Below are 19,561 nucleotides of genomic sequence, written 5' to 3'. Positions count from 1 at the left end.
GCCACTGATGGCCGTGTTCCCTTGGAACCAATTTTAACTTGCCTACAGCCAGCCCTATGTTATTATGTTAGGCCTTCGAAGCCTGTCTGCGGTCACTCCTTCCACTAGACTTCCACTGACCATACACTGCTGCCCATGTACCCCTGGAACCAATTTAAAGTGCCTACAGCCAGCCCAATTTTGTTATGTTAGGCCTTGGAAGCCTGTCTGCGGTCACTCCTTCCACTAGACTTCCACTGACCAGACCACTGCTGCCCGTGTACCCCTGGAACCAATTTAAAAGTGCCTACAGCCAGCCCAAGTTTGTTATGTTAGGCCTTGGAAGCCTGTCTGCGGTCACTCCTTCCACTAGACTTCCACTGACCAGACCACTGCTGCCCGTGTACCCCTGGAACCAATTTAAAAGTGCCTACAGCCAGCCCAAGTTTGTTATGTTAGGCCTTGGAAGCCTGTCTGCGGTCACTCCTTCCACTAGACTTCCACTGACCAGACCACTGCTGCCCGTGTACCCCTGGAACCAATTTAAAAGTGCCTACAGCCAGCCCAAGTTTGTTATGTTAGGCCTTCGAAGCCTGTCTGCGGTCACTCCTTCCACTAGACTTCCACTGACCAGACCACTGCTGCCCGTGTACCCCTGGAACCAATTTAAAAGTGCCTACAGCCAGCCCAAGTTTGTTATGTTAGGCCTTGGAAGCCTGTCTGCGGTCACTCCTTCCACTAGACTTCCACTGACCATACACTGCTGCCCATGTACCCCTGGAACAAATTTAAAAGTGCCTACAGCCAGCCCAAGTTTGTTATGTTAGGCCTTCGAAGCCTGTCTGCGTCCCGTTCTTTCAACTACAACTACACTGACCAGGCCACTGATGGCCGTGTTCCCTTGGAACCAATTTTAACTTGCCTACAGCCAGCCCTATGTTATTATGTTAGGCCTTCGAAGCCTGTCTGCGGTCACTCCTTCCACTAGACTTCCACAGACCAGACCACTGCTGCCCGTGTACCCCTGGAACCAATTTAAAAGTGCCTACAGCCAGCCCAAGTTTGTTATGTTAGGCCTTGGAAGCCTGTCTGCGGTCACTCCTTCCACTAGACTTCCACTGACCAGACCACTGCTGCCCGTGTACCCCTGGAACCAATTTAAAAGTGCCTACAGCCAGCCCAAGTTTGTTATGTTAGGCCTTGGAAGCCTGTCTGCGGTCACTCCTTCCACTAGACTTCCACTGACCATACACTGCTGCCCATGTACCCCTGGAACAAATTTAAAAGTGCCTACAGCCAGCCCAAGTTTGTTATGTTAGGCCTTCGAAGCCTGTCTGCGTCCCGTTCTTTCAACTACAACTACACTGACCAGGCCACTGATGGCCGTGTTCCCTTGGAACCAATTTTAACTTGCCTACAGCCAGCCCTATGTTATTATGTTAGGCCTTCGAAGCCTGTCTGCGTCCCGTTCTTTCAACTACAACTACACTGACCAGGCCACTGATGGCCGTGTTCCCCTGGAACCAATTTTAACTTGCCTACAGCCAGCCCAATGTTAGGCCTTTGATGCCTGTCTGCCGTCAATCCTTCCACTAGGCCTCCACTGACCTGTCTATTGCTGCCCGTGTACCCCTTGAACCAACATCATTAAATATAAAAAAAATTAATTTGATTAAAAAAAATAAGATCGTGTTGAGATCTCAAATGCAGACATTTTAACAATCAAAACAAACACACAACAAATATCTGGAACTGTACTACAAAGGTCCAACAGCTACAATTTCTTTCTCCTGCAAGAAGTTAACTGAAAGTTTTTTGGAGTTGTTAACACAGATATGGCATCCACCGAGTGTTGTCCTGTCGCGTCTCCTTTAAATTATTTCCAATAAGATGTTAAACTATTAATTTAATAAAATCAATAATTAAAAAAATAATTGAGTAAGTCAAAAGCACATTGCAAATAAACATTAATTACAAATCAAGAAGCATGGCGCGTCCGAGGGTGAGTAGATACCGAATAAGAATATAATCACCCTCGGACGCGCAATGCTTATTTACAACAGCCTTCCTTCCTAAGAATCAGCCCTTCCGTGGTGTAGAGAGAGGTTGTGTTACACTCCAAGGTGTTCCCCAGGTTGCCTTTCCTGAGCTTCGATCTTCCGGCTCTCGTTTAGTAGCTGTTGGAAACTACGCTGCATTAGGCCTACTAATTGTGTATGGGTGAAACAGTGGCGCATCTGCGGTCCCTCCTTCCACTAGGCCTCCACTGACCTGTCTACTGCGGCCCGTGTACCCCTTGAACCAACCTAATAAAATATTTAAAAAATTAATTTGATTATAAAAAATAAGATCGTGTTGAGATCTCAAATGCAGACATTTTAACAATCAAAACAAACACACAACAAATATCTGGAACTGTACTACAAAGGTCCAACAGCTACAATTTCTTTCTCCTGCAAGAAGTTAACTGAAAGTTTTTTGGAGTTGTTAACACAGATATGGCATCCACCGAGTGTTGTCCTGTCGCGTCTCCTTTAAATTATTTACAATAAGATGTTAAACTATTAATTTAATAAAATCAATAATTAAAAAAATAATTGAGTAAGTCAAAAGCACATTGCAAATAAACATTAATTACAAATCAAGAAGCATGGCGCGTCCGAGGGTGAGTAGATACCGAATAAGAATATAATCACCCTCGGACGCGCAATGCTTATTTACAACAGCCTTCCTTCCTAAGAATCAGCCCTTCCGTGGTGTAGAGAGAGGTTGTGTTACACTCCAAGGTGTTCCCCAGGTTGCCTTTCCTGAGCTTCGATCTTCCGGCTCTCGTTTAGTAGCTGTTGGAAACTACGCTGCATTAGGCCTACTAATTGTGTATGGGGTGTAGAGACAGGTTGTGTTACACTCCAAGGTGTTCTCCAGGTTGCCTTTCCTGAGCTTCGATCTTCATGCTCTCGTTTAGTAGGTGTCGGAAAGTAGGCTGCATTAGGCCTACAAATTGGGTATGGGGTGGAGAGAGATGGTGTGTTACACTCCAAGGTGTTCCCCAGGTTTCCTTGCCATTGCTTCGGTCTTCCGACTCTCGTTTAGTAGTTGTAGAAAAGTACACAGCATTAGGCCTACAAAATGGGTATGGGGTGGAGAGAGATGGTGTGTTACACTCCAAGGTGTTCCCCAGGTTGCCTTTCCTGAGCTTCGATCTTCATGCTCTCGTTTAGTAGGTGTCGGAAAGTAGGCTGCATTAGGCCTACAAATTGGGTATGGGGTGGAGAGAGATGGTGTGTTACACTCCAAGGTGTTCCCCAGGTTTCCTTGCCATTGCTTCGGTCTTCCGACTCTCGTTTAGTAGTTGTAGAAAAGTACACAGCATTAGGCCTACAAAATGGGTATGGGGTGGAGAGAGATGGTGTGTTACACTCCAAGGTGTTCCCCAGGTTGCCTTTCCTGAGCTTCGATCTTCATGCTCTCGTTTAGTAGGTGTCGGAAAGTAGGCTGCATTAGGCCTAAAAAATGGGGAATGGGGTGGAGAGAGATGGTGTGTTACACTCCAAGGTGTTCCCCAGGTTTCCTTGCCATTGCTTCGGTCTTCCGACTCTCGTTTAGTAGTTGTAGAAAAGTACACTGCATTAGGCCTAAAAAATGGGTATGGGGTGGAGAGAGATGGTGTGTTACACTCCAAGGTGTTCCCCAGGTTGCCTTTCCTGAGCTTCGATCTTCATGCTCTCGTTTAGTAGGTGTCGGAAAGTAGGCTGCATTAGGCCTACAAATTGGGTATGGGGTGGAGAGAGATGGTGTGTTACACTCCAAGGTGTTCCCCAGGTTTCCTTGCCATTGCTTCGGTCTTCCGACTCTCGTTTAGTAGTTGTAGAAAAGTACACAGCATTAGGCCTACAAAATGGGTATGGGGTGGAGAGAGATGGTGTGTTACACTCCAAGGTGTTCCCCAGGTTGCCTTTCCTGAGCTTCTATCTTCAGGCTCTCATTAAATTGTGGTTAAATGGAACAACTGCATTTGGCGTACTAGTTGGTTTGGGGCCTACTATCGGTGTCTGCCACTCCTTGCTGTTCTCCTGGTTTCCTGTCCTGAAATACCATTTTCAGCCTCTCGTTAAGTAGTTGTTAATGTTAGACTGCATTTGGCCTACTAGTTGGGTTGGGGCCTACTATCGGTGTCTGCCACTCCTTGCTGTTCTCCTCCACTGAACAAAGCTGTGCCGCCTGTTTACTACGGTTGCCAATTTTGAACTGCATTTCGACTACTTACTGATTTGGCCCTACTCTCTGTGTCAGCCTCTCATTCCAGTTGTCCTCCACTGCAATGCCCCCTGGTTATTCCTGTGTTACCAATTTTGAACTGCATTTAGCCCACTTTCTTCTTTGGGCCTATATCTGTGTTTCCACTTCATCGTGCCCATTGCCCAGCCAGTGATAGATGAGTCTGCTGGTACATTGACCCATAACGCAACATTCCCCGTGCACGCTACACAACAACATTGTGACCCTGCTGAAAGTCAGGTTGCTCTTCCCGCATACCATACCACCTTACACGGGGACAAAGAGGAAGGTGCAGATGAAAGTGCAGGTTCCTTCATCAGGTGGGGGGAGGAATACTAGTTGGCGACGTCACTGGCACAGGGCCTCTCATAGTACGCAAAAGTGTTGCTGCCGGTGGGAGGCGCCCCCGCCGTGCAAACACACCGCTGTACTTTGAGGGGCCCTGTGCCAGTGCCAATGCCAACGAGTGGGCCCCCCCTGCTTGCTCAGGTTCACAGCACTTGCAAAGTTGAAATACTTACCTCTCCCTGCTCCACTGCCGTGACGTGGTCCAGATTTCCTGGGCCCACTAATTACTTGAACCAGCCCTACCCCCCACAACTTTAGCCAAATGACCCCCAATTTCAAATGCCTTCCAATTATTATAAGGTAAATTACGCTTGACAAGCTTCATTAAGAAGAATGGATGGTTTTGACATTAAAATGGGCACTCTAGGTGTTTTCCTGGCCCCCACTCACTGCCGACTATGCTGCCCCATTGACTTGCATTGGGTTTCGTGTTTCGGTCGATCCCGACTTTACGTCATAATCGGCCGATTTCACTCGACCCGACTTTGGACATAGTCGGGTTTCGCAAAACCCGGCTCGACTCTAAAAAGGTCAAGGTCGCTCAACTCTAGTGATCGGGTCGGGTTTCACGAAACCCGACTTTGCCAAAAGTCGGCGACTTTTGAAATTGGCCCATCCATTTCGCTCAACCCTAGTCCTTACATCTTATTTTAAAATAAATAATTTAAAAAAATGGCATGGGTTCACATCCATTTTTTACTACCACCAGCCAATCTAAAGCAAACAGCTGGGGGCTGGTATTCTAAGACTGAAAATGGGCCATGGATATTTGCTCCCTCCAGCCTAAAAATAGCAGCCTGCAGCTGCTTCAGCTATTATATGCCCCTATTCTGGTGCTTTGTCTGACTCTTCCCACTTGCCCTGGTGCAGTGGCAAGTGGGGTAATAGTTGTGGGGTTGGTGTTAGCTGTTTTATGGCCATTGACATCAAGCCCACAGGTTAGTAAAGGAGAGGTGTCTATAAGAGGCCCCCATTACTAACATCATGGTGAGATTGTATAAAAGACACAGCCAGAATAAAGTTTTTTTATTCAAAGACACAGAAATCAAAATAAAAAAGCACAGTTATACTCACCTTACACCTAATCCACCTATGCCCATGTCACATGTAAAAAACAGAAAATAATAAGCAACCATATCCCCCACCTGTCCCCGATGTAAAGATAATCCTCCGATGCCCATGTCCCCTGGAAAAGAAGAAAAATAATAAACAATCATATCCCTCACCTGTCCAAAGTGAAGATTAGCAACATTGGCCCACACCATAGTCCATCTCCGCGATATCTGTTTTACTACCTGAAAGGTGCCATGATGTGACTGTCGAGGCTGAAAACCAGGTCACAATAAAGTGCTGTGAGCGCAGCTTCAGTGACGAGAGTGACAACATAGAGGTGACCGCTGGTCACTGAATCTGCTCTTGAAGCACCTTAATGTTTCCTGGATTTCAGCCTGGATTATCGCGTCATGGCACCGTTCATGTTGTAAGCCAGATGTTGCAGAGATGCATTATGGCATGGGACAGTATCTTCACTTCGGGCAGGTGAGGGATATGGTTGTTTATTATTTTTGTTTTTTTACAGGGAACAAGGGCTTCAATGGTTAAGGCATAAGAGGAGTATAACTTTGTTTTTTATTTTTAAATAAATGTGTAAAACAGGGAGTTGATTTTTATTTCAAATAAAGGACTTTATTCATGCTATGTGTTTATTTCAAAACTTACTATGGGGTTAGTAATGAGGCGTCTTATAGAAGCCTCTCCATTACTAACCCCTGTGCTTGATATCACCTTACAATATAAAGGTGACATCATCCCCACACAGGGCCAGTGGGAAGAGAGAGGCCAAGCGCCTTATTTGGCACACTTTATTGATGTGCCATTTCTGGGGCTGCTGAGGGCTGAAGTTCTTAGCCTGAGAGGAGGGCTAATTTCCATGGGCCCTCCCTGGCTATTAATATCAGCCCAAAGCTGTGTTTAACTTTTGCTGGTTTGAAATTATAGGGGGACACTGCATCATTTTTTTCTAAGGTCGCCCCATAAAAAATATCAGTGAAGACTAACCAATCAGCTGTGAGTTGATATTAATAGTCTGAGAACCATTAAGGATACTGCCCTCCATCCCAGAATATTAACATCAGCCCTGAACTGTTGGCTTTCCCTCTGCTGCTTCTGAAAATTTTGGAGGACCCCATACAGTCTTTTTTTTTTTCAAATTGTTTTTTATTGATTAAATATTGCAGTATAATACACACCCAACGTAACCTTAGTTCACAGCCTCCAGGTGTTCCAACAGCTGGAAAATCCAGTAACCATAAAATGTCCTTCAAAGTTTCCCATGAAGTTCCCAGGTATCGCAGCAGCCAGGAGAACTGAGCATCATCCCTCAGCCACTTCAGAAATGGTGCATTAATATGATACATAAAATCCATTTGTTTAAAAATAAAAAACAAAGTTATACTCACCTTACGCCTGTTCCATTAACCAGTTATTGGCTGGGCCAAATTTTTTAAATCTGACCAGTGTTCCTTTATGTGGTATTAACTCTGGAATTCTTCAACAGATCTCAATGATTTTGAAATTATTTTTTCGTGACATGTTGTACTTTCTGATAATGGTAAATTTATGTCTATATGTTTTGTGTTTATTTATAAAAATGATCAGAAATTTGACAAAAATGTACAAAAATGCAATTCCCAAACTTTGAATGATTATCACTAACAACTGGTGTTTTCCCCTCAAGCTTTAAACATGCCTCAATCACACCTATCCTCAAAAAGCCCACTCTTGACCCATCCTCTGCATCTAGCTATCGCCCTATATCACTTCTGCCATATGCCTCAAAACTACTGGAACAACACGTCCATCTTGAACTGTCCTTCCATCTATGTTCCTGCTCCCTCTTCGACCGCTTACAATCAGGCTTTCGGTCACACCACTCCACTGAAACTGCGCTAACTAAGGTCACCAATGACCTAATAACTGCCAAGAGCAAGCGACACTACTCTATCCTCCTCCTGGACCTGTCCTTTGCCTTTGACACAGTGGACCATTCCCTATTACTACAGACCCTCTCATCCCTTGGCATCACAGACTTGGCCCTATCCTGGATCTCCTCATACCTAACTGACCGAACATTCAGCGTCTCCCATTCACACACCACCTCCTCATCTCGTTCCCTATCTGTCGGAGTCCCGCAAGGTTCAGTTCTAGGGCCCCTGCTCTTCTCCATTTACACTTTTGGCCTGGGACAGCTCATAGAATCTCACAGTTTTCAGTATAATCTCTATGCTGATGATACACAGATCTGCATCTCTGGACCAGATATCACCACCCTACTAACCAGAATCCCTCAATGTCTATCTGCTATTTCATCCTTCTTCTCCGCTAGATTTCTAAAACTTAACATGGACAAAACAGAATTCATTATCTTTCCCTTATGTCACGCGACCCCCCCAACGAACCTATCTGTTGTGAATTCTGTGGCCAAGCTCCCTCCTGAGGTCGTGAGTGGTACTTCGGCTGGTTCTATCTATGAGCTTCCTTTGGTGGATGAGAGTGGTACTGCGGCTTCTGAGTTTCCTTCCTCAGGTGATGAGGTTGAGTCGTTAGGTGCTGCTCTATTTAACTCCACCTGGTGCTTTGATCCTGGCCTCCAGTCAATGTTCTAGTATTGGTCTTGCTTCCTCCTGGATCGTTCCTGTGGCCTGTCTATCCTGCATAAGCTAAGTTCTGCTTGTGTTACTTTTGTTTGCTATATTTTCTGTCCAGCTTGCTATATTGGTTTTTCTTGCTTGCTGGAAGCTCTGAGACGCAGAGGGAGCACCTCCGTACCGTTAGTCGGTGCGGAGGGTCTTTTTGCCCCTCTGCGTGGTTGTTTTTACGTTTTTGTGTTGACTGCAAAGCTATCTTTCCTATCCTCGGTCTATTCAGTAAGTCGGGCCTCACTTTGCTAAATCTATTTCATCTCTGTGTTTGTATTTTCATCTTTACTCACAGTCATTATATGTGGGGGGCTGCCTTTTCCTTTGGGGAATTTCTCTGAGGCAAGGTAGGCTTTTTTTTCTATCTTCAGGGCTAGTTAGTTTCTCAGGCTGTGCCGAGTTGCATAGGGAGCGTTAGGCGCAATCCACGGCTACCTCTAGTGTGGTATGATAGGATTAGGGATTGCGGTCAGCAGAGTTCCCACGTCTCAGAGCTCGTCCTATGTTTTTGGTAATTGTCAGGTCACTTGTGTGCTCTGAACTTCAAGGTCCATTGTGGTTCTGAATTACCTGTTCATAACACCTATCCATTCCAGTAAATGGCTGCCCACTCTCCCCAGTCCCACAAGCTCGCTGTCTCGGGGTAATCCTCGACACTGATCTCTCCTTCAAACTGCATATCCAAGCCCTTTCCACTTCCTGCCGCCTTCAACTCAAAAATATTTCACGGATCCGTACATTCCTAAACCAAGAATCTGCAAAAACCCTAGTCCATGCCCTCATCATCTCCCACCTCGACTACTGTAATCTTCTGCTCTGTGGCCTCCCCTCTAACACTCTCGCACCCCTCCAATCTATTCTAAACTCAGCTGCCTGACTAATCACCTGTCTCCCCGCTATTCCCCGGCCTCTCCCCTCTGTCAATCCCTTCACTGGCTCCCCATTACCCAGAGACTCCAGTAAAAAAGCCTAACCATGACATGCAAAGCCATCCACAACCTGTCTACTCCATAAATCTGTGACCTCGTCTCCCAGTACTTTCCTGCACGCAACCTCTGATCCTCACAAGATATCCTTCTCTACTCCCCTCTTATCTCCTCTTCCCACAATCGCATACAAGATTTCTCTCGCGCCTCACCCCTACTATGGAACTCTCTGCCACAACATATTAGACTCTCACCTACCATCGAAAACTTCAAAAAGAACCTGAAGACCTACCTCTTCCGGCAAGCCTACATCCTGCAGTAACCACCGATCGACCAAACCACTGCACGACCAGCTCTAACCTCACCTACTGTATCCTCTCCCATCCCTTGTAGATTGTGAGGCCTCATGGGCAGGGTCCTCTCTCCTCCTGTACCAGTTGTGACTTGTATTGTTCAAGATTATTGTACCTGTTTTAATTATGTATACCCCTCCTCACATGTAAAGCGCCGTGGAATAAATGGCGCTATAATAATAAATAATAATAATAATTATCCCTTTAATCCAGCTAGTCATACCACACAAAACATTAATAAATAACATTTCCCTCATGTCTGCTTTACATCAGCATCATTTGTAAAATGTTATTTTATTTTATTAGCCTTTTAGGAGGTTTAACCCCTTAGTGACAGAGCCAATTTGGTACTTAATGACCGAGCCAATTTTTACAATTCTGACCACTATCACTTTATGAAGCTATAACTCTGAAACGCTTTAACGGATCCCACTGATTCTGAGATTATTTTTTCGTGACATATTGTCCTTCATGTTAGTGGTAACATTTCTTCAATATTACTTGCGATTATTTATGAAAAAAATGGAAATATTGCTAATTTTTTTAAAATTTTGCAATTTTCAAAGTTTGTATTTTTATGCCCTTAAATCAGAGAGATATGTCACAAAAAGTAGTTAATAAATAACATTTCCAACATGTCTAATTTACATCAGCACAATTTTGGAAACAATTTTTTTTTTGTTAGGGAGTTATAAGGGTTAAAAGTTGACCAGCAATTTTTACAACACCTTTCTTTTAGGGACCACATCACATTTGAAGTCATTTTGAGGGGTCTATATGATAGAAAATAACCAAGTGTGACACCATTCTAAAAGCTTCACCCCTCAAGGTGCTCAAAACCACATTCAAGAAGTTTATTAACCCTTTACGTACTTCACAGGAACTGAAACAATGTGGAAGGAAAAAATGAATATTTAACTTTTTTTTGCAAACATTTTAATTCAGAACCTTTTTTTTATTTTCAGAAGGTAAAAACAGAAATGTACCCATAAATTTTGTTGTGCAATTTCTCCTGAACACGCCGATACCCTATATGTGGGGGTAAACCACTGTTTGGGTGCACCGCAGAGCTTGGAAGTGAGGGAGCGCCATTTGACTTTTTCAATGCAGAATTGGCTGGAATTGAGATCGGATGCCATGTCACATTTAGAGAGCCCCTGATGTGCCTAAACAGTAGAAACCCCCCAAAAGTGACCCCATTTTGGAAACTGGAACCCCCATGGAACTTATCTAGATATGTGGTGAGAACTTTTAATGCCCAAGTGCTTCACAGAAGTTTATAATGCAGATTTGTGAAAATAAAAAATATATTTTTTTCCACAAAAAAGATTTTTTAGCCCCCAAGTTTTTATTTTCACAAGGGTAACAAGAGAAATTGGACCACAAAAGTTGTTGTCCAATCTGTCCTGAGTATGCTGGTACCCCATATGTGGGGGTAAACCACTGTTTGGGCACACGGCAGAGCTCGGAAGGGAAGGAGGGCCGTTTTGGAATGCAGACTTACCCTAATCCCAACCCTAACCTTAATCCCAAACCTAACCCTAATCCCAAACGTAACCCTAATCCCAAACGTAACCCTAATGCCAACCCTTACCCTAATACCAACCCTAATCCAAACCCTAACCCTAATCCCAACTCTAACTCTAACTTTAGCGGAAACCCTAGCCCTAACTTTAGCTCCAACCCTAGCCCTAACTTTAGCACCAACCCTAACCCTAGCCCTAACCCTAAATTTAGCCCCAACCCTAACCCTAACTCTAATTTTAGCCCCAACCATAGCCCTAACCCTAACTTTAGCCTTAACCCTAAATTTAGCCCTTAACCCTAAATTTAACCCTAACCCTAGCCCTAACTTTAGCTCCAACCCTAACCCTAGCCCTAGGCTACTTTCTCACTTGCGTCGTGTTGCATCCGTCGCAATTCGTCGTTTTGGACAAAAACGGATCCTGCAAATGTGCCCGCATGATGCCTTTTTTGCCCATAGACTTGTATTGCCGACGGATGGCCACACGTCGCGTCCATCATGCACTGGTTCCGTTGTGTTTTGGCGGACAGTCGTCACAAAAAAACGTTCAATGTAACCTTTTTTTGTACATCGCATCCGCCATTTCCGTGCATGCGTGGCAGTAACTCTGCCGCCTCCTCCCCAGAACATAGACTGGGCAGCAGATGCGTTAAAAAACTGCATCCACTGCCCACGTTGTGCACAATTTACACAACGTGCGTTGGTACGTCGGGCCGACGCATTGCGACGGCCCCATACCGATGCAAGTGTAAAAGAAGCCTAACCCTAGCCTTAACCCTAGCCTTAACCCTAAATTTAGCCCCAACCCTAACCCTAATTTTAGCCCCAACTCCTCTCTCCAACCGGCCGGCAGATGGCGGCAGATGGCGGGCGCACTGCGCATGCGCCCGCCATTTTCTTTCCCCATGAAGAAGCCAGCGGGCGGGAGAGGATGCAGGAGGACCCAGGGACACCGGTAAGTATAATAGGGTCTCCGAATCCTCCTATGTCTCTGTCCTCTGATGTGCGATCACATCAGAGGACAGAGAATGACAGATCGCTTTTTTTTTTGCGACCGCCGGTAAACAGTTAATTACTGGCGATCGCAAAACAGGGGATGGTAAAAACCGACCCCGATCATGTTCTTTGGGGTCTCCAAAGATCATCCAGGTGCCGGCCGGCGGGTGCACTCCGCCATTTTTTTGCCGGAAAATGATGGCGGCGCCCATTGGGAGCCACAAGGAGCACCGGGGAGACAAGTGAGTATCGGGGGGGCTATCGGGACCCCATTTCTCTGTCCTCTGATGTGCGATCACATCGGAGGACAGAGAAATTAAAAGGGAAATCGCATTTTTTTTTCTGCGATCGCCGGTAAACGGTTAATTACTGGCGATCGCAACTCGGGGGTCGGTAAAAAAACCCAGAATCATGTTCTCTGGGGTCTCGGCTACCCCCGGCAACCGAGACCCCAGAGACAATCCGACTCTGGGGGATGCTATTCACTTTTTTCACAGCGCCGTTAATTAATTGCGCTGTGGTTTAAGTACCCTTAACTGCCGCCGTTAAAAGACGTATCGGCGGTCGTTAAGGGGTTAAAAATGTAGCAGTAAGTTTTCATTTTTTCAAGGAAATTTACAAAACTTATTTTTTTAGGGACCTATTCAGGTTTAAAGTGACTTTTGGGGTTCTAGATATTGGAAAACCTCCAAAAGTGATACCATTTTAAAAACAGCACATCCCGACATATTGAAAACTGCTGTCAGGTAGTTTGTTAACCCTTCAGGCGATGTTAAGGAATGAATGCAAAGTGGCATGACAGGAATGAAAAAATGTAATTTTTACCACTTTAATGTCGCTAACTTCTGAACAGGTCACTGTAGCCGGCAGACTCTAGGGCCACTATTTGGCTGTGAGTTGCCATTCAAACATCAGGACCACATAATCATGATCTCAGGGTGCTGATGGGGTTAAATAGGGAGCCCCTGCACTCTGTTAACCATTTATATGATGTAGTCACTATTGACAGCAGCATCTAAGGGGTTAAAAAGATATGGATGGTACCAACACCGATCGACAGGTGTTGAATTGTCACCTGTATGGGGATGCTATTTTCTTATATCTCAGGTCAGTAAAAAGACATATTAGCAGTCATTAAGAGGAAAAAGCCCATGTCTACTCTAAAAGAATAAACAACCATAATGCTCATCTTACTCATAATCCATTGAAGCCCTTGTCCCCTGGCACAACCATGTCCCTCACTTGTACGATGTGAAGATAAACCACACTGTCCCACAACAATTTGGATGATTTGGATAGCGGTCACATCAGTGATGCAATCCCTATGCCTGCCAGCCGGAACTCACTGACAGAAGTGCAATTACACCTCCAATGTCTAGGGCTGAGCTGCTGTGAGAAAGTTACCAGAGTCCAAACCTGATTAACCCCGGTGATCTAACTTACGGCACCACTCTCTGTGTGAGAAAGTTCTTATGCAACGAGCAGTGCTATAAGTGAGGTCACCGGGGTTCAGCTATGAATTCCGGTGAACTTTCTCATGGGAGCTCAGCGCTAGACACTGGAGAATTGATTACGCTACTGTCAGTATGAGCTGGATGATGGGAAAGTGGTTATTAATGTGACTTCTCTCTAAATCATCTAAATCGTCAGTATCAATTGTTGATATGGTTGTTTATCATTTTTCTTTTTTTTCATTTTTTACAGGGAACATGGGCATTAGTGGATTAGGTGTAAAGGTGAGCATTATGGTTGCTCATTACTTTCTGTTTTTTTCACAGGTGACAAGGGCTTCAATGGATTAGAGGTAAGATGAGTATAAAAGTGCATTTTTAACTTTTAGTTTAAATAAAGAAGTCTGTCTTTTTTTCAAATAAAGTATTTTATTCTGGATGCTTATTTTTTACAATCTAACTATAGGGTTATTAGTGGAGGTGTCTTATAGACAGCCCTCCATTACTAACAGCTCTCCATTACTAACCTGTGGGCTTGATATCAGCGGCAATAAAACAGCTGACATCAAGTCCACAACCATAACCTCACATTTCTCTGCACCAGTGCAAGTTGGAAGAGCCAGGCAAAACACCAGAATTGTCTAACCTACTAGATGCACCTTTTCTGGGGTGGCTGTGGTCTGCTTGTTTAGGCTGGGGGGAATATCCGTGGCCACTTTCCAGCCTGAGAATACTAGTTCCCAGCTGTCTGCTTTAGCTTGGCTGGTTTGCAAAAATGTGGGCACTTCATGCCGTTTTTTAAAATTATTTAAAAAAGGTGTGGAGACCCTTCTATTCTTGATAACCAGCCATGATAAACCTAACAACTGAGGGTTGCAGCCCACAGTTGTCAGTTTTGCCTGCACTGGTTATCAAAAAAAGAAGAGACCACACTTGTTATTTTTTTATTTATTTATAGCACAGGAACCAGCTGATGAACAATCCCATTAGCTGCAGCATTCTCTCATTAGCTGATGTCTGTGACTGGAGGTAACCTTTTTACCCTCAGTCACAGCTGCTGGCTCACACTGTCATCTGACAGTGTGGAAACCACAGCTCTATAATTTTACTGCCGATTTGAACCGGTGTTTTCCGTGCTGTTATTCAGATGTCAGTATGGCAAACAGTGGATGTTTAGCCCCCCATTTGGGTACCATACCTGAACTGAATTTCTTTTAGATGTTTGGCTAAACATGCTCGACCCAGAAATCCACGAGGTTGCCCATCACTAATTGTAGAATTGGCACCATAGAAATATTTCTCCCAGAAAATTATTGCAATTACACATTTTGTGATATACAGAGCCTTGCGAAATTATTTGGCCCCCCTGGAACTTTTCAACCTTTTCCCACATATCATGCTTCAAACGTAAAGATACCAAATGTAAATTTTTGGTGAAGAGTTAACAACAAGTGGAACACAATTGTGAAGTTGAACGAAATGTATTGGTTATTTTAATTTTTTTAGGGAAATTCAAAAACTGAAAAGTGGGGCGTGCAGTATTATTCGGCCCCTTTAATTTTAGTGCAGCAAACTCACTCCAGAAGTTCATTGTGGATCTCTGAATGATCCAATGTTTTCCTAAATGCCTAATGATGATAAATATAATCCACCTGTGTGAAATTATGTCTCCGTATAAATGCACCTGCTCTGTGATAGTCTCAGGGTTCTGTTTGAAGCACAGAGAGCATCATGAAGACCAAGGAACACAACAGGTAGGTCCGTGATACTATTGTGGAGACGTTTAAAGGTGGATTTGGATACAAAATGATTTCCAAAACTTTAAACACCCAAAGGATCACTGTGCAAGCGATCATATTGAAATGGCAGGAGTATCATACCACTGTAAATCTACCAAGACCCAGCTGTCCCTCTAAACTTTCATCTCAAACAAGGAGATGACTGATCAGAGATGCAGCCAAGAGGCCTATGATCACTCTGGATGAACTGCAGAGATCTACAGCTGAGGCGGGACAGTCTGTCCATAGGACAGCAATCAGTCGTACACTGCACAAATCTGGCCTTTATGGAAGAGTGGCATCTATAAAAGTGTTTTTTAAAGTTTGCAACAAGCCACCTGGGAGACACACCAATCATGTAAAAGAAGGTGCTCTCGTCAGATGAAACCAAAATCGAACGTTTTGGCAACAATGCCAAACGATATGTTTGGCATAAAGGCAACACAGCTCATCACCCTGAACACACCATCCCCACTGTCAAACATGGTGGTGGCAGCATCCTGGTTTGGGCCTGCTTTTCTTCATCAGGGATAGGGAAGATGGTTAAAATTGAATGGAAGACGGATGGAGCCAAATACAGGACCATTCTTGAAGAAAACCTGTTGGAGTCTGCAAAAGACTTCCAACAAGACAATGATCCCAAACATAAAGCAAAATCTACAATGGAATGGTTCACAAATAAACATGTCCAGGTGTTAGAATGGCCAAGTCAAAGTTCAAACCACAATCCAATTGAGAATCTGTGGAAAGAGCTGAAAACTGCTGTTCATGTTCACAAACGAACTCCATCAAACCTCACTGAGCTCGAGCTGTTTGCCAAGGAAGAATGGGCAAGAATTTCAGTCTCTCGATGTACAATACTGATAGAGACATACCCCAAGTGACTTGCAGCTGTAAGCCTAGCAAAAGGTGGCGCAACAAAGTATTAAGTTAAAGAGGTCGAATAATATTGCACGCCCCACTTTTCAGCTTTTGAATTTCCACAAAAATTTAAAATCGCAAATAAATTTCGTTCAACTTCACAATTGTGTTCCACTTGTTGTTGATTCTTCACCAAAAATTTACATTTGGTATCTTTATGTTTGAAGCATGATATGTGGGAAAAGGTTGAAAAGTTCCAGGTGGCTGAATACTTTCGCAAGGCACTGTACATGTATATTTTAATTGTGTGTATTGGAACAACACAAAAAATTGAGAAAAATAGATAAATTGGACATCATTTCACATGAGACCACAAAAATGGGCTGGACTAAACTTTGGCACTTTTCCAAAAATGTGAGTGAACAACTTTGTTTCAAGCATGTGAATCTCATTCAAACGCACTGTGGTAAGTAACAGGTATGGTCAATATGAAAACTGATGATAACTGCAATTAATTGCTTCCTAAACAATCAACAAGATACTTACACCTCTCAACTGGAATTTTGGATCGTTCTTGTTTTGCTAACTGCTCCAGGCCTCTCATTTTCGAAGGGTGCCTTCTCCGAACAGCAATTTTAAGATCTTGCCACAGGTGTTCAATGGGATTTAGATCTAGACTCATTGTTGGCCACTCTCAAGCACTTTCTTTCCATCCAATTCTGGAGACATTTTGAAGCATGTTTGGGGTTATTGTCCTGCTAGAAGACCCCTGACCTAGGACGCAAACCCAGCTTTCTTACACCGGGCACAAAATTGCAGCCCAAAATCCTTTGGTTATTTTCAGATTTCATAACACTGTGCACATGGTCAAGGCACCTAGTGCCAGTGGCAGCAAAGCAATGCCAAAGCATCTTTGAACCTCCACCACATTTTACTGTATGCACTGTGTTCTTTTCTTTGATGGCCTCATTCTGTTCTCTGTAAACAGTAAAATGATGTGTTTTACCAAAAATCTCTATCTTGGTCTAATCTGTCCACAAGATGCTTTCCCAGAAGGACTTAGGCTTACTCACGTACATTTTGGCACACTGAGCAACAAAGAAAAACCACGACAAAAAACTTCCAATATAATATAACCATAATTTGCAAAAATTATTTTATTTAAGTGACCAGATACAGATGACATGGGAGGAAAAGGGAGGGGGGGGGAAATACACCCACACACACGTCAGAGTCAAACGCTCCCAGAAATATATGTTATAACAGCATAGGACTATGGGTTTAATCTAATTTAAAGTAGAAAAGCTCTATTGCACATTAGCCCATATGGCCTATCAAAAAGAATCCGGCAAACATATATACAAATTGGAAAAATAACCAAAAGGCTATTATAATTACCTGGAGATATAGCTGTGAGGGGAGGACGCTGTGATGCCCACATTCTGTAGAATGGTCACTTTTTATTGAATTTAGAACCGTTCTGTGAAGAACAGTCATTGTGCCGGAAGCTACAACACAGATCCATTTAACAGATATGTACAGAGGATGTGGGAGCATTGTTGACCCCTTGTTTTATGGATCAATGGGATCTCAACAGTTGTACACCTTTCATTAGTACAGTATATGAAGTGATATTCCTTACCGTGGTGGGCAAAACCCTTTATCTCAGTAAAATGAAATGTTCCTCATGATATCAAGAATTTATACATGGAATTGAAATGCAAATCTGTAATAAGGAGACTACCAGGATATGTATCTACGGTGTGTAGGAGGCACCTATGTAAAACACTGCTTTCAAAAATTACAATTATTGAATAGTATTAAGCCAATTATATTTCGCTAATAAGCTGAGTCTGAACTAAATTGGATCTTAATACATTGGGGAGTAGATAGACAAAAGTTTAGTTTGTAATTCACTATTTAAATCTCAGAACAGTACTTATTACAGCTGCAATTACTACTGGCATCAAAAGTCTTGAAAAACAGGTATATAAAGGGCTTATCTAAGTTCAAGTTGCACATTAGGGAATGAAACATTACATAGTTCCATGTGTAATCAGTAGACTGTCTAATGTACTAATAAGCCTGATACTCACTTTGCAACTGATCTCTACTCTGGCTAATAGATATCAATATCAGTTCTCTAATGCGTAAATATATATATATACTAGATTGTGGCCCGATTCTAACGCATCGGGTATTCTAGAATATGCATGTCCCCGTAGTATATGGACAATGATGATCCCAGAATTCGCGGCAGACTGTGCCCGTCGCTGATTGTTCGAGGCAACCTTTATGACATCATTGTCGCCATGGCAACCATTATGACATCTACGTCGATACTGTGCCCGTCGCTGAATCAGAGACGCGGGATGTCTACGTCCTTTATGACATCATCGTCGCTGTGCCCGTTGCTGAGTGGTCGAGGCCTGGTGGCCTCGACCAATCAGAGACGTGGGATTTCCAGGACAGACAGACAGACAGAAAGACAGACAGACAGAAAGACAGACAGACGGAAAAACCCTTACAGACTTATATATATAGATATATATATATATATTTATATATATACTAGCTATTGAACCCGTTCTACGCCCGGGTGGCGAGCATTTATATTGGTATATTGTCTCCATCATGGTATGTGCTGCTCCATCCTGCGTCCCCATCCTGTCATGCGCTGCTCCATCCTGCGTCCCCATCCTGTCATGTGCTGCTCCATCCTGCGTCCCCATCCTGTCATGCGCTGCTCCATCCTGCGTCCCCATCCTGTCATGCGCTGCTCCATCCTGCGTTCCCTTTCCTGTCATGCGCTGCTCCCATCCTGCGTCCCCATCCTGTCATGCGCTGCTCCCATCCTGCGTCCCCATCCTGTGATGCGCTGCTCCCATCCTGCGTCCCCATCCTGTCATGCGCTGCTCCATCCTGCGTCCCCATCCTGTCATGCGCTGCTCCATCATGCGTCCCCATCCTGTCATGCGCTGCTCCATCCTGCGTCCCCATCCTTATGTGCTGCTGCATCCTGCGTCCCCATCCTTATGTGCTGCTGCATCCTGCGTCCCCATCCTTATGTGCTGCTCCATCCTGCGTCCCCATCCTTATGTGCTGCTCCCATCCTGCGTCCCCATCCTTATGTGCTGCTCCATCCTGCGTCCCCATCCTTCTGTGCTGCTGCATCCTGCGTCCCCTTCCTTATGTGCTGCTGCATCCTGCGTCCTCATCCTTATGTGCTGCTGCATCCTGCGTCCCCATCCTTATGTGCTGCTGCATCCTGCGTCCCCATCCTTATGTGCTGCTCCATCCTGCGTCCCCATCCTTATGTACTGCTGCATCCTGCGTCCCCATCCTTATGTGCTGCTGCATCCTGCGTC

The sequence above is a fragment of the Ranitomeya imitator genome, chromosome 1 (assembly GCF_032444005.1).
Source record: "Ranitomeya imitator isolate aRanImi1 chromosome 1, aRanImi1.pri, whole genome shotgun sequence".
NCBI lineage: Eukaryota > Metazoa > Chordata > Amphibia > Anura > Dendrobatidae > Ranitomeya > Ranitomeya imitator.
Note: the sequence above shows the minus strand (reverse complement) of the source record.